The sequence below is a fragment of the Pristiophorus japonicus genome, chromosome 4, assembly GCF_044704955.1.
Source record: "Pristiophorus japonicus isolate sPriJap1 chromosome 4, sPriJap1.hap1, whole genome shotgun sequence".
Classification (NCBI taxonomy): Eukaryota; Metazoa; Chordata; class Chondrichthyes; family Pristiophoridae; genus Pristiophorus; species Pristiophorus japonicus.
Window position 1 is genome coordinate 134,566,930 of NC_091980.1, and position 14,890 is coordinate 134,581,819.

A 14,890-nucleotide genomic window follows, 5' to 3' on the forward strand; every position below is an offset into this window, starting at 1 on the left:
CCTGGACCATGGTTTTGAGGACCAGGACCACAGACTTAATGGGGCCTCTCTGGGGGCATTGCTCAAATGTGAGCAAGTGTTACACTGGCGCACACACGACTCCAAATCCGAGTCAATGCCGGGCCACCAGACGTGGGACCTGGTGATAGCCTTCATCATGACTATGCCTGGGTGGGCCTTTTTTGGCAGGACGACGCGGTTGCCCCATAAGAGGCAATCCGATTGGATGGACATTTTGTCTTTACGACGCTGAAGTGGCTTTATCTCGTCTTGCATTTCTCTTGGGACTGCTGACCAGCCCCCATTGAAAACACAACGTTTTACAAGAGATAACACAGGGTCCTGGTTGGTCCAGGTCCTGATCTGGCGGGCCGTTACCGGTGAACCTTCGCTTTCGAAGACGTCCTTGACCAGGTACAGGTCTGTGGGCTGCGCCATTTCCATACCGGTGGTGGGCAACGGTAGCTGGCTGAGGGCATGGGCGCAGTTCTCAGTGCCTGGCCTGTGGTGGATCATATAATCGTAGGCCGACAGTGTTAGTGCCCATCTTTGGATTTGCGACAAAGCATTGGTGTTTATGCCTTTGCTTTCCGAAAACAGTGAGATTAGGGGCTTGTAGTTGGTTTCTAACTCGAACCTGAGTCCGGACAAATACTGGTGCATTTTTTTACCCCATGGACACAGGCCAAAGCCTCCTTCTCGACCATACTGTAGGCTCTTTCTGTCTTGGATAGACTTCAAGACGCATATGCAACCGGTTGGAGTTTGCCCGCTACATTTGCTTGTTGTAAAACACACCCAACACCGCACGACGACGCGTCACATGCTAAAATTAGACATTTATCTGGGTCATACACTACCAGCAACTTGTTCGAACACAGCAAGTTTCTGGCCTTTTTGAAGGCGACCTCTTGATTTTGACCACAAACCCAGTCGTTTCCCTTGTGTAGCAATTTGTGCAACGGTTCGAGCAAGGTGCTCAACCCTGGAAGAAAGTTACCAAAATAGTTGAGGAGTCCCAGGAACGAGCGCAGTTCCATTACATTTTGCGATCTGGGTGCATTCTTGATGGCCTCTGTCTCGAGTCCGTGTGCCTAATACCGTGTGCCGCAATCTTCCTCCCCAGGAATTCTACCTCTGGCGCCAGGAAGACACACTTGGATTGTTTCAGCCGGAGTCCAACTCTGTTTAGTCGACTTAAAACCTCTTGCAGGTTGCGCAGGTGTTCGGTGGTGTCGCGACCAGTGATTAGGATGTTATCCTGAAATACAACGGTGCGTGGAACCGATTTCAACAGACTTTCCATGTTCCTTTGGAAGATGGCTGCAGCCGAGCGGATCCTGAATGGGCACCTGTGATACAAAAACAATCCCTTGTGTGTGTTAATGCGTTAATGCACGTTAATTTTTTAAATGACTCAGCCAGCTCCTGGGTCATGTAAGTGGAGGTTAGATCCAGCTTGGTGAATGCCTTTCCCCCTGCTAATGTCGCAAAGAGATCATCGGCTTTGGGTAGTGGGTACTGGTCCTGTAATGAAACTCGGTTGATCGTTACCTTGCAGTCGGCACAGATTCTGACCTTGCCATCGCTCTTTAGTACCGGAACAATCGGGCTAGCCCACTCGTTGAATTCGACTGGCGATATGATTCCCTCGCATTGAAGTCTAATTCGATCTCCACTTTCTCCCTCATCATATAGGGGATCGTTCGAGCCTTGTGATGAACAGGCCGTGCCTCGGGGACCAAGTGGATCTGCACTTTGGCACCTGTGAAGTTGCCGATGCCTGGTTCAAATAAGGATAGGTACTTGCTCAGCACTTGAGCACAAGAAACACCATCCACTGAAGATAGTGCTTTGACGTCTTTCCAGTTCCACCGAATCTTCCCCATCCAGTTTCTGCCATGCAGCGTTGGCCCGTTGCCTGGTACAACCTACTGTGGCAATTCGTGTATCTCTCTATCATAGGATACCTTTATGTTCGCACTGCTGATAACTGGGATCAGTTCCTTGGTGTAAGTGCACAGCTTTGTCTGAATTGGGCTCAGCTTGGGTCTTTGTTCTTTGTTGCCCCACAGCCTCTCAAATGCCTTTGGCCCCAACTCCAACTCCATGGAAACGGAAATGCCATTTATCTTGACTTTCATCATCATAGGGGGACTTTTGATAATGAAGGTGTGCACCTCGTGCACTGCTTCCTCAGGCTGAGTCGCCTCTCTAGCTTGTACTTTATGATCCTTGCTGGATCGGAAACCTCCTGTCGACTCCTCTGCCACGTTTTGAGTCACAGTTCTTCTGCACATTCGCTGTGGGTGGCCCTTTTGGCCGCAGCCTTTGCACATGTAGTGTCTGAATCGTCACAGATGGGCCCGATGGTTACCCCTGCAACGCCAGCATGTTAAACGATTCAAATTTACACCCCTTCGTGGACTCTGATCTAATTCTTTGATCAACAGTTATTTTCTGCACAGTACTTGCCAGTGAGTTTTGATTTTGGGAGAATCTCAATGTTGAGGTCGTTAACTTAAGGTGGCTTAAGGTGATGGTCCACTTCATGTCCCGTCCCATCGTGAAAATGTCCCGCAACACATTGTTGTGGAGTTCGCCAAATTCGCATGGTTCCGCGAGCCTTCGTAGGTCTGCGGCATATTCCGCTAAATCCTGGCCCTCGGTGTGGCAGTGTGTGTAGAAGCGATACCTGGCCAGCGAAACCCGAGTAAAGGCTTCACCCTCTGTAAACTTTTCTAAACTACCAACGGCAGCCATCTCTGCGTGTAAGCCCATGATCCGTTCTCGTCGCCAGTTAATATGTCTCTACTTATCTGTAGATAAGGGTTAGGGGATGGACGTTGGGGTAGCAGCTCCCTAGGGAGCTCCCCTGCTAAACAGCTCCTCGGCTCTCAACCTCCCCCTCCCACTGTCTAAACTTCCCCAAGCCCCAGCCCTAGTCCTAATAGACACCAATAGGGGGTCTTAAAGACAAATCCCCAACCCCGCGAATCCCAAAAGTTCGGGCCTACCTCAGGCCTTCCGCCACACCGCACATCGGCGACTCCCGGCTGGACCTTCTGCGACGACTGGACCTGGCTATCAGGCCTCACCTCCTCCCCTTGGACCTCTCCTTCCCCACTGATGGCCTGGTCCTCTCTCCTCCTCCAGCACATGATGAGTACAATGGCTGTGACCCCACTGCCCCACCATCCTGAACCCCAGTGCAGCGCTGACCCTCCCAATGCCTGCCCCCAAACAAACCTTGGACCACCTAACACCAAGGGTGCTATCCAGCACTGAGCCTGCGGCCAATACCTCGCCGTAGGCAATTAGGCCATATAACAGTGCCTGGTCTCCAGTAGTCCTGGACCTCCTTGCCACTGGACCAAGACCTTGCTCAGCTAAGCCTGTGTGATAGCCAGCGTGCAACGATCACCCCACGTTAAAAGAAATCACGCACAGGCATCTTCCACTCCTCTTATCTATAGAATAACTCCACGAGGCCTAGTGCTGTGCTTGAACTGCTCTGACCTTAGTCTCTTTGGTGTGTTTTGAAAGGTGGCCAATCCATTCCAAGAGTTAAAAGACACGGCTTAGTGTTTATTTTTGTTTTTCCACATTTTTACCACCCCTTTTTATGTTGGATTTTTCCATCGTTTTGAAATAAAGTGCCTTGTCCAATAAAAACACCTCCCAAGTACTTTGCACAATAAATTAAGTTTCGAGTGGGGTGACTGTTACACAGGCGAAGTCACCACCATTCGATACCATCAACATTCCACAAACAGCAATGAGATGATTGGCTCGGTAATCTGATCTTTTAGTGGTGGTACTTCAGGGAATATTGTTACATAACAAGAGAAACCTACTCTTCCAATAATACCAAAGGAGCCAAACAGACAGATACATCTTGGTTTGGTGTCATCTGAAGGACAGCACCTCCGATAATGTAGCACTCCCACAGTACTGCACTGGTGAGTCGGCCTAGATTATGCGCTCAGTGGAGTGGGGCTTTTGCCCACAAACTTCTGATGGTGAGAATGCCACTAACTGAGTCAATCTGGTACATAAATAAAGCTACCAGTACAAGGGACTAGGAAGACTTAACACTGGCCCATCTGAAGGCATTTGCTAATATCTGAGGCAGATCGAGTCCTTCAGCAAGATAAAAATTGGATAATCAATGGCGAACAATAATTGGGCTCCCTCGATGACTGAGTGAGCAAATGGACAATGTGGTGCAATACTGAGCCATGCAGAATATGAAGGTCGTTGGTTCAATCCCCGGTCTATGCTGCGTTAGATGTCCTCACCTTGAGGTAGCAACGGGAGTGCTACATTTGACCTCCATGTTCTTGGGTCAGGCAGAGAATCAAGTGGGATTCCTACCCCTGAATTGCTCTCCATTGATCACTGCTGAAACTGTACAGATAGAGACTTTAAATGAGGACAGGATTAGCCTTCTGAGTCTCGCATCAAGTAGTCTAAGCAGACACCATGTAGACATTGCACGTGATGAGTGGCCAATTCGGCAAGCTACTGGAGGGCAGCTGGTGATCCTGGAACTGTACCACAGTGCGAGTCATTGCTTTCAGGACGCGAGGAGTAAGAGAAGAAAATTTGAGGGTGAAAATACACTATGTTAATTGAGCAAGTCAGATCGCAAACTAAGAGTGAATTAGGTGAAAGTAACAAAGATGAGACTGATGTAGGACATAAATGTGTGTCATCATGTCAGATACCATAGTTCTATCAGGCAGAAGGCAGTGAATTACGACAAAATAAATCGCACGTCCAATATAGAGAATATTGAACACCCACATGTGATTAGAGGCACTAACCTAATTGAAGGCTCCAAATGTTTATAGAGAATAATAAATCATTTGTGGACTGTGCCTTCAGCTGTCTAGTCCAAAGCTCTGGAATTTTTTCCCTAAATCTCTCTGCCTCTCTACCTCTTTGACCAAGCCTGTCCTAATATTTCATTTTGTGGCTCGGTGTGAAATTTTGTCTGATAACGTTGCTGTAAAGCACCTTGGAACATTTTACTATGGTAAAAGCACGATATAAATGCAATAAATTGCGGCTTTTTTCAAAGAGTAAGATCACTGCATTGTACACATTAAAACACACGGTAATTCAGCAAACCAGTGACTGATTTGTACAGACAATGGTACAGCCAGACCTTTTAAATCTCAAATTCATGAGCAACATTATATTATAATGGGATGGGGATATCTAATCGAGGTTAGTGCACTGAACTGTAGCCCTATTCAGGGCAAAAAAAATTACTATAATTGTAGGTAAGTAATAACAGTTTCTTCTAGTAAAGAGTTTTGAATGTTAAATTAAGCCTCTCTAATTGAGGTTTGAATAGACAATTGTTTCCATTTGTGACTCATTTCAAAGGGAGAAAAATTGGTCTGCAACCCGTGTATTTCTATTTCCCAGTGGAATTTTTCCACCAAATATTCTCCTCCGTGTTCCCTTCGACTGCTTGTAGCGATGGGTAGGAGCTGGCGAGGATTTTGTATTGAATTCAAGGTCGCTTTGGCTTTTTAAATATGTTTCTTATCCACAATAACAACAACTTGCATTCATATAGCGCCTTTAACATTGTAAAACATCCAAGGATGTTTCTATTGGTGTTGTTTTTCAGTTCAGTTTGTATGTTTATGGATGGAGAATAGCAGATAGCTGGTGTAACTAATAATCACGACTGGTAATCACGAGATAGGTACTGGACATAATTTCATGTATCCAATTAGTTAAACTGTTGGAGGAAAAGAGCTAGATTTATAGCGAAAGGCCAAGCTACATTGACTAAGTCTGTCATAAAACAAACCCAAGCAAGGTGATCAAATACTCCAGAGGCATGGTGGCTTCCCTGTTGCTAGAGTGCAGGACAGGGGATGTCATCCTTAGAGGGTAGCCAGCCAATGTCTAATGATGGATATAACAGGTGGATGGATTTTCGGGAGGTAAATTTGGTGATTTAGCAATTATTTATGCAGAGCTTTCCCTCGGAGATGAATTGGTTAGGGTGGAGTTTACAAGAGGTTGGATTGTACATAGACTTGATGGACCAGAGGCCTTTTCTTATTCTGAGCTGTCTTATAAATTGGAACATTCTCTCTTTTTATCTCTGAAACCTCAGTTCTAGTCAGCCTTACGAATGTAATTAAATTCACCCTACCTTGCCGCTTCTATGTTGGGAATGGTGAGTTGGGGCAGTGTCAGCACAGCTCCGATTCGAAATAAATGCATAGCCCAGTAATAAAGAATAATCAGCCCTGAATTGACAATCTCACTGAGAGAAAGCACAAAGACAATTGCTGTGGGAGGCAGAATATCAGCAGTGCTACAGAAGGGTATGTTCTAAGATTAGGGAAGAGTAGTGTGAGCCTTGCTCCATATATGTAATGCACTTGGGAGTGCTTAATGGGACACTATAGAGGGAAAACACTGTCTGGCATCACTCCCCACAGTTGGATTATTCCTTGCTTACTGCAGCATTGCGATACTCTTGCTGTGTGCAAAATGGCTGCCTCTTTTCCCAGCACAATTGACGGCCCTTCAAAGCCAGTCATTATATTGAAATGATTTGAGGTGTTTTGGAGCTGTGATTGGGCATTATGATGATGCAAGCCTGCAGGTGTATTGGGGTGATACCTTTGTTTGAAAATATGTTTCTGCAACGAACTTGCATTAGACCATTGAGCTTTTGCTGAGTGCATGGCGCTCCCTGGTCACGCTTTTGATCCGTTGTGGAGCATGTTGATGCCCAATATTCAGAATGACAGCCCTGCAGAAGAATTCAATTGGCCAGCTGTTTTGCAGATGTTTTTATTATTATTTTATGTTTTTGCAGACAGTTTAATCAAACCCCTCATTACTGCTGTGTGGCTCACTGTGGCACAACATTCAGTGGACTGCGTGCAAATTTCCACCGAAGCTTGAATTTCATTGGACATGAGGAAAATATCAGTGCCAATAGACCAGTGCATATGGCTACTGAGACAACAATGAATAAAGACACAAGTGTAGGGGAGCGCGAGGAATAGGTCACGACTAGGATCAGGGAGCAGGACTGCAGGCTGGAGAGTTTTATCATTTTCTTCTCCTTCACCTCTCCTTCCCAGCCCAGGGAAACCCGAGGCCAATTGTAGCTTCCCTACTGTCACATTGACAGAGATCAGCTAGTTTAGCACAGGCCACAGATTGGGATTTTACCATGGCTCAAGCCTGTACTTACCTGGGTGCACGCAAGTGAATGGTGGAAGGGTCCAAGGCACTGAATCCGAAGCCCACAGGTTTGTTCCCTGGTTTATGCAGAGTTAGCAGATCTCAGCTGGTGTAACAATAGAGGAGCTACAAGTAGCATTCACGACCTTGGAATGAAGAAGGGGATGAGGGAAAATATCAGCCTGTGTTTCCACACTTCACTGCTGTGAAGTGGCTTCTGCTGGAAAGTACAGGTGTGCCATGTTAGGACTGGATTGCACTTGGCTTTGATGTCCTCTATAGTTGAACAGCTCTGGGTGGGCTCAGTGGTGAAAGGTTGGATTTTAACTCCCGGAGAGACTTGGGTGGGCGGGGGCCGGGAGGAATGCAAACCGTCCGGCCCTTCGTAGCTTGAACCCCGGGAGATTGGGCCCTTTGCAGTGTGAGGCCCAGGAGATTGGGCCCTTCGCAGTGTGAGGCCCGAGAGTTTGGGCCCTTTGCAGTGTGAACCATGGGAGATTGGGCCCTTCGCAATGTGAACCCCGGGAGATTGGGCCCTTCGCAGTGTGAACCCCAAGAGATTGGGCTCTTTGCAGTGAGAACCCCAGAGATTGGGCCCTTCGCAGTGTGAACCCCGGGAGATTGGACCCTTCGCAGTGTGAACCATGGGAGATTGGGCCCTTCGCAGTGTGAGGCCCGAGAGATTGGGCCCTTCGCAGTGTGAACCATGGGAGATTGGGCCCTTCGCAATGTGAACCCCGGGAGATCGGGCTCTTCGCAGTGTGAACCCCAGGAGATTGGGCCATTCGCAGTGTAAACTCCGGGAGATTGGACCCTTCGCAGTGTGAGGCCCGGGTGATTGGACACATTATAACATTAGCCCTGGGAGATTGGGCCCTTCGCATTGTGAGACCCAGGAGATTGGGCCTTCGCAGTGTGAGGCCCAGAAGATTGGGCCCTATGCAGTGTGAAGCCCAGGATATTGGACCCTTTGCAGTGTGAAGCCAGTGAGATTGGGCCTTCTCAGTGTGATGCCCGGGAGATTGGGCCCTACACAGTGTGAAGCCCAGGAGATTGGGCCTTTTGCAGTATGAATCCCAGTAGATTGGGCCTATCGCAGTGTGAGGCCTGGGAGTTTGGGCCTTTCGCAGGGTGAACCCCGGGAGATTGGACTCATTGTAACATTAGCCCCAGGAGTTTGGGCCCTTCACAGTTTGAGGCCCAGGAGATTGGGTCTTTCCTAATGTGAGGCCCAGGAGATTGGGCCATTTGCTTGTGAGGCCTGGGAGATTGGGCCTTTCGTAACATCAGGCCTGGAAGATTGGGCCCTTCGCAGTGTGAGGCCCAGGTAATTGGGCCTTCATAGCATCAGGCCTGGGTGATTGGGCCTTTCGCATTGTAAACCCCGGGAGATTGGGCCTTTCGCAGTGCGAGGCCCAGGAGGTTGGGCCTTTTGCAGTTTGAAGCCCGGGAGATTGAACCCATCATAACATTAGCCCCAGGAGATTGGGCTCTTCGCAGTTTGAGGCCCGGGAGATTAGACCTTTCGCATTGTAAACCCCGGGAGATTTGGCCTTTTCATTTTAAACCCCATGCGATTGGGCCTTCGCAGTGTGAAGCCTGGAAGATTGGTTCTTTCCTAATGTGAGGCCCAGGAGATTGGGCCCTTCGCTGTGTGAGGCCCGGGAGATTGGACCCTTTGCAGTGTAAACCCCGGCAGATTGGGCCCTTCTTAACGTGAACCCGGGGAGATTGGGTCTTTCGCAGTTTGAAGCCCGGGAGATTGGACCCATCGTGACATTAGCCCCAGGAGGTTGGGCCCTTCGCAGTTTGATGTTCGGGAGATTGGGCCTTTCACATTGTAAATCCCGGGAGATTTGGCCTTTCCCCGGAGAGTGGACCTTCGCAGTGTGAGGCCTGGAAGATTGTGTTTTTCCTAAAGTGAGGCCCAGGAGATTGGGCCCTTCTCTGTGTGAGGCCTAAGGGATTGGGCCTTTCATAGCATGAGGCCCAATGATTGGGCCTTCATAGCGTCAGGCCTGGAAGATTGGGTCCTTTGCAGTGTGAAGCCTGGGAGGTTGGGCCTGTTGCAGTGTGAGGCTTGGGAGTTTGGGCCTTTCGCACTGTGAACCCCGGGAGATTGGGCCTTCATAGTGTGAGGCCCGGGAGATTGGGACCTATGCAGTGTGAAGCCCAGGAGTTTGGGCCTTTCGCAGAATGAATCCCGGGAGATTGGGCCTTTTGCAGTGTGAAGCCTGGGAGATTGGGCCTTTTGCAGTGTGAAAATCAGGAGATTGGGCCTGTCGCAGTGTGAGGCCTGGGACATCGTGCCTTCTCAGTGTGAAGCCTGGGAGATTGGGACTTTCGCAGTTTGAACCCCGGGAGGTTGGGCCTTTTGCAGTGTAAAGCACGGGCGATTGGGCCGTTCTTAACATGAATCCCAGGAGATTGGGCCTTTCGCAGTTTGAAGCCCGGGAGATTGGATCCATCTTAACATTAGCCCCAGGAGTTTGGGCCCTTCGCGGTTTGAGGCCCAGGAGATTGGGTCTTTGCCAATGTGAGGGCCAGGATATTGGGCGATTCGCTGTGCGAAGCCTGGGAGATTGGGCCATTCGTAGCGTCAAGCCTGGAAGATTGGGCCCTTCGCAGTGTGAGGCTCGGGAGATTGGGCCTGTCCCAGTGTGAGGCCTGGGAGTTTGGGTCTTTCGCAATGTGAACCCCGGGAGATTTGGCCTTTCCATTGTAAACCCCAGGAGAGTGGACCTTCGCAGTGTGAGTCCTGGAAGATTGGGTTTTTCCTAATGTGAGGCCCAGGAGATTGGGCCCTTTGCTGTGTGAGGCCTGGGAGATTGGGCCTTTCATTGCATGAGGCCCTGGTGATTGGGCTTTCATAGCGTCAGGCCTGGAAGATTGGGCCCTTTGCAGTGAGAAGCCTGGGAGGTTGGGCCTGTCGCAGTGTGAGGCTTGGGAGTTTGGGCCTTTCGCAGTGTGAACCTCGGGAGATTGGGCCTTCGCAGTGTGAGGACCGGGAGATTGGGCCCTATGCAGTGTGAAGCCCGGGAGATTGGACCCTTTGTAGTGTAAACCCCAGGAGATTGGGCCTGTTGCAGTGTGAGGCCTGGGAGTTTGGGCCTTTCACAGTGTGAACCCCAGGAGATTGGGCCTTCTCAGTGTGAGGCCCAAGAGATTGCGCCTTTCGCAGTTTGAACCCCGGGAGATTGGGCCTTTTGCAGTGTGAAGCCTGGGAATTTGGGCCATCTCATTTTGATGCCCGTCAGATTGGGCACTACGCAGTGTGAAGCCCGGGAGATTGGGCCTTCTGCAGTGTGAACCCCAAGGGATTGGGCCTGTCGCAGTGTGCGTTTTGGAATTTGGGCCTTTTGCAGGGTGACCCCCGGGAGATTTGGCCTTCTCAGTGTGAAGCCTGGGAGATTGGGCCTTTCGCAGTTTGAACCCTGGGAGGTTGGGCCTTTTGCAGTGTGAAACCCGGGAGATTTGGCCTTTCACAGTTTGAAGTCTGGGAGATTGAACCCATCGTAACATTAGCTCCAGGAGTTTGGGCCCTTCGCAGTTTGAGGCCCGGGAGATTGGGTCTTTCATAATGTGAGGTCCAGGAGATTGGGCCATTCGCTGTGTGAGGCCTGGGAGATTGGGCTTTTCATAGCATCAGGCCTGGAAGATTGGGCCCTTCGCAATGTGAGGCCCAGGTGATTGGGCCTTCATAGCATCATGCCTGGGAGATTGGGCCTTTGCAGTGTGAACCCCAGGAGATTGGGCCTGTCGCAGTGTGAGGCCTGGGGGTTTGGGCCTTTCGCAGTGTGGACCCCGGGAGATTGGGCCTTCTCAGTATGAGGCTCGATAGATTGGGCCTTTCTCAGTGTGAACCCCGGGAGATTGGACCTTTTGCAGTGTGAAGCCCGGGAGTCTGGGACCTTCTTAACGTGAATCCCAGGAGATTGGGCCTTTCGCAGTTTGAAGCCTGGGAGATTGGGCCTTTGGCAGTGTGAACCCCAGAAGATTAGGCCTTTTTCAGTGTGAAGCCCGGGAGATTGGGCCCTTCTTAACGTGAATCCCAGGAGATTGGGCCTTTCGCAGTTTGAAGCCTGGGAGATTGGACCCATCATAACATTAGCCCCAGGAGATTGGGCCCTTCGCAGTTTGAGGCCTGGGAGATTGGGCCTTTCACATTATAAACCCCGGGGCATTTGGCCTTTTTATTGTAAACCCCAGGAGATTGGGCCTTCGCAGTTTGAGGCCTGGAAGATTGGGTCTTTCCTAATGTGAGGCCTGGAAGATTGGGCCTTTCGCTGTGTGAGGTCTGGGAGTTTGGGCCTTTCGCAGTTTGAAGCCCGGGAGATTGGACCCATCGTAACATTAACCACAGGAGTTTGGGCCCTTCGCGGTTTGAGGCCCGGGAGATTAGGTCTTTTCTAATGTGAGAGCCAGGATATTGGGCCATTTGCTGTGTGAGGCCTGGGAGATTGGGCCTTTCATAGCATCAGGCCCGGGTGATTGGGCCTTCATAGGGTCAGGCCTGGGAGATTGGGCCTTTCGCATTGTAAACCCTGGGAGATTGGGCCGTCGCAGTGTGAACCTCAGGAGATTGGGCCTTCTCAGTGTGAGGCTCGGGAGATTGGGCCTGTCGCAGTGTGAGGCCTGGGGGTTTGGGCCTTTCGCAGTGTGGACTCCGGGAGATTGGGCCTTCTCAGTGTGAGGCTCGATAGATTGGGCCTTTCTCAGTGTGAACCCCGGGAGATTGGACCTTTTGCAGTGTGAAGCCCGGGAGTCTGGGACCTTCTTAACGTGAATCCCAGGAGATTGGGCCTTTCGCAGTTTGAAGCCCGGGAGATTGGACCCATCATAACATTAGCCCCAGGAGATTGGGCCCTTCGCAGTTTGAGGCCTGGGAGATTGGGCCTTTCACATTATAAACCCCGGGGCATTTGGCCTTTTTATTGTAAACCCCAGGAGATTGGGCCTTCGCAGTTTGAGGCCTGGAAGATTGGGTCTTTCCTAATGTGAGGCCTGGAAGATTGGGCCTTTCGCTGTGTGAGGTCTGGGAGTTTGGGCCTTTCGCAGTAGGAAGCCCGGGAGATTGGACCCATCGTAACATTAACCCCAGGAGTTTGGGCCCTTCGCGGTTTGAGGCCCGGGAGATTGGGTCTTTGCTAATGTGAGAGCCAGGATATTGGGCCATTCGCTGTGTGAGGCCTGGGAGATTGGGCCTTTCATAGCATCAGGCCCGGGTGATTGGGCCTTCATAGGGTCAGGCCTGGGAGATTGGGCCTTTCGCATTGTAAACCCTGGGAGATTGAGCCTTCGCAGTGTGAACCCCAGGAGATTGGGCCTTCTCAGTGTGAGGCTCGGGAGATTGGGCCTGTCGCAGTGTGAGGCCTGGGAGTTTTAGCCTTTCGCAGTGTGAACTCCGGGAGATTAGGGCCTTCTCAGTGTGTGGCTCGGGAAATTGGGCCTGTCGCAGTGTGAGACCTGGGAGTTTGGGCCTTTTGCAGTGTGAACGCCGGGCGATTGGACCTTTTGCAGTGTGAAGACCGGAAGATTGGACCCTTCTTAACGTGCATCCCAGGACATTGGGCCTTTCGCAGTTTGAAGCCTGGGAGATTGGGCCTTTGGCAGTGTGAACCCCGGAAGATTGGGTATTTTTCAATGTGAAGCCCGGGAGATTGGACCCTTCTTAACATGAATCACAGGAGATTTTGCCTTTCGCAGTTTGAAGCCCGAGAGATTGGACCCATCATTACATTGGCTCCAGGAGATTGGGCACTTCGCAGGATGAGGCCCGGGAGTTTGGACCTTTCGCAGTGTGAACCATGGGAGATTGGGCCTTTTGCAGTGTGAAGCCCAGGAGATTGGACCATTGGCAGTGTTAAACCCGGAGGATTGGACTTTTTTCAATGTGAAGCCCGGGAGATTGGCCCCTTCTTAACGTGAATCCCAGGAGATTGGGCCTTTCGCAGTTTGAAGCCCGGGAGATTGGGCACATCATAACATTAGTCCCAGGAGATTGGGCCCTTCGCAGTTTGAGGCCTGGGAGATTGGGCCTTTCACATTATAAACCCCGGGACATTTGGCCTTTTTATTGTAAACCCCAGGAGATTGGGATCTTCGCAATTTGAGGCCTGGAAGATTGGGTCTTTCCTAATGTGAGGCCTGGAAGATTGGGCCTTTCGCTGTGTGAGGTCTGGGAGTTTGGGCCTTTCGCAGTATGAAGCCCGGGAGATTGGACCCATCGTAACATTAACCCCAGGAGTTTGGGCCCTTCGCGGTTTGAGGCCCGGGAGATTGGGTCTTTGCTAATGTGAGAGCCAGGATATTGGGCCATTTGCTGTGTGAGGCCTGGGAGATTGGGCCTTTCATAGCATCAGGCCCGGGTGATTGGGCCTTCATAGGGTCAGGCCTGGGAGATTGGGCCTTTCGCATTATAAACCCTGGGAGATTGAGCCTTCGCAGTGTGAACCCCAGGAGATTGGGCCTTCTCAGTGTGAGGCCCGGGAGATTGGGACTGTCGCAGTGTGAACTCCGGGAGATTAGGGCCTTCTCAGTGTGTGGCTCGGGAAATTGGGCCTGTCGCAGTGTGAGGCCTGGGAGTTTGGGCCTTTTGCAGTGTGAACGCCGGGAGATTGGACCTTTTGCAGTGTGAAGACCGGAAGATTGGACCCTTCTTAACGTGCATCCCAGGACATTGGGCCTTTCGCAGTTTGAAGCCTGGGCAATTGGGCCTTTGGCAGTGTGAACCCCGGAAGATTGGGTATTTTTCAATGTGAAGCCCGGGAGATTGGACCCTTCTTAACATGAATCACAGGAGATTTTGCCTTTCGCAGTTTGAAGCCCGAGAGATTGGACCCATCATTACATTGGCCCCAGGAGATTGGGCACTTCGCAGGATGAGGCCCGGGAGTTTGGACCTTTCGCAGTGTGAACCATGGGAGATTGGGCCTTTTGCAGTGTGAAGCCCAGGAGATTGGACCATTGGCAGTGTTAAACCCGGAGGATTGGACTTTTTTCAATGTGAAGCCCGGGAGATTGGCCCCTTCTTAACGTGAATCCCAGGAGATTGGGCCTTTCGCAGTTTGAAGCCCGGGAGATTGGGCACATCATAACATTAGTCCCAGGAGATTGGGCCCTTCGCAGTTTGAGGCCTGGGAGATTGGGCCTTTCACATTATAAACCCCGGGGCATTTGGCCTTTTTATTGTAAACCCCAGGAGATTGGGCCTTCGCAATTTGAGGCCTGGAAGATTGGGCCTTTCGCTGTGTGAGGTCTGGGAGTTTGGGCCTTTCGCAATTTGAAGCCCGGGTGATTGGGCCTTGATAGGGTCAGGCCTGGGAGATTGGGCCTTTCGCATTGTAAACCCTGGGAGATTGGGCCTTCGCAGTGTGAGGCCCGGGAGATTGGGCCTTTCGCAGTGTAAACCCTGGGAGATTGGGCCTTCGCAGTGTGAACCACAGGAGATTGGGCCTTCTCAGTGTGAGGCTTGGGAGATTGGGCGTGTCGCAGTGTGAGGCCTGGGAGTTTTAGCCTTTCGCAGTGTGAACCCCGGGAGATTGGGCCTTCTCAGTGTGAGGCTCGGGAGATTGGGCCTGTTGCAGTGTGAGGCCTGGGAGTTTGGGCCTTTCGCAATGTGAACCCCGGGAGATTGGGCCTTTTGCAGTGTGAAGCC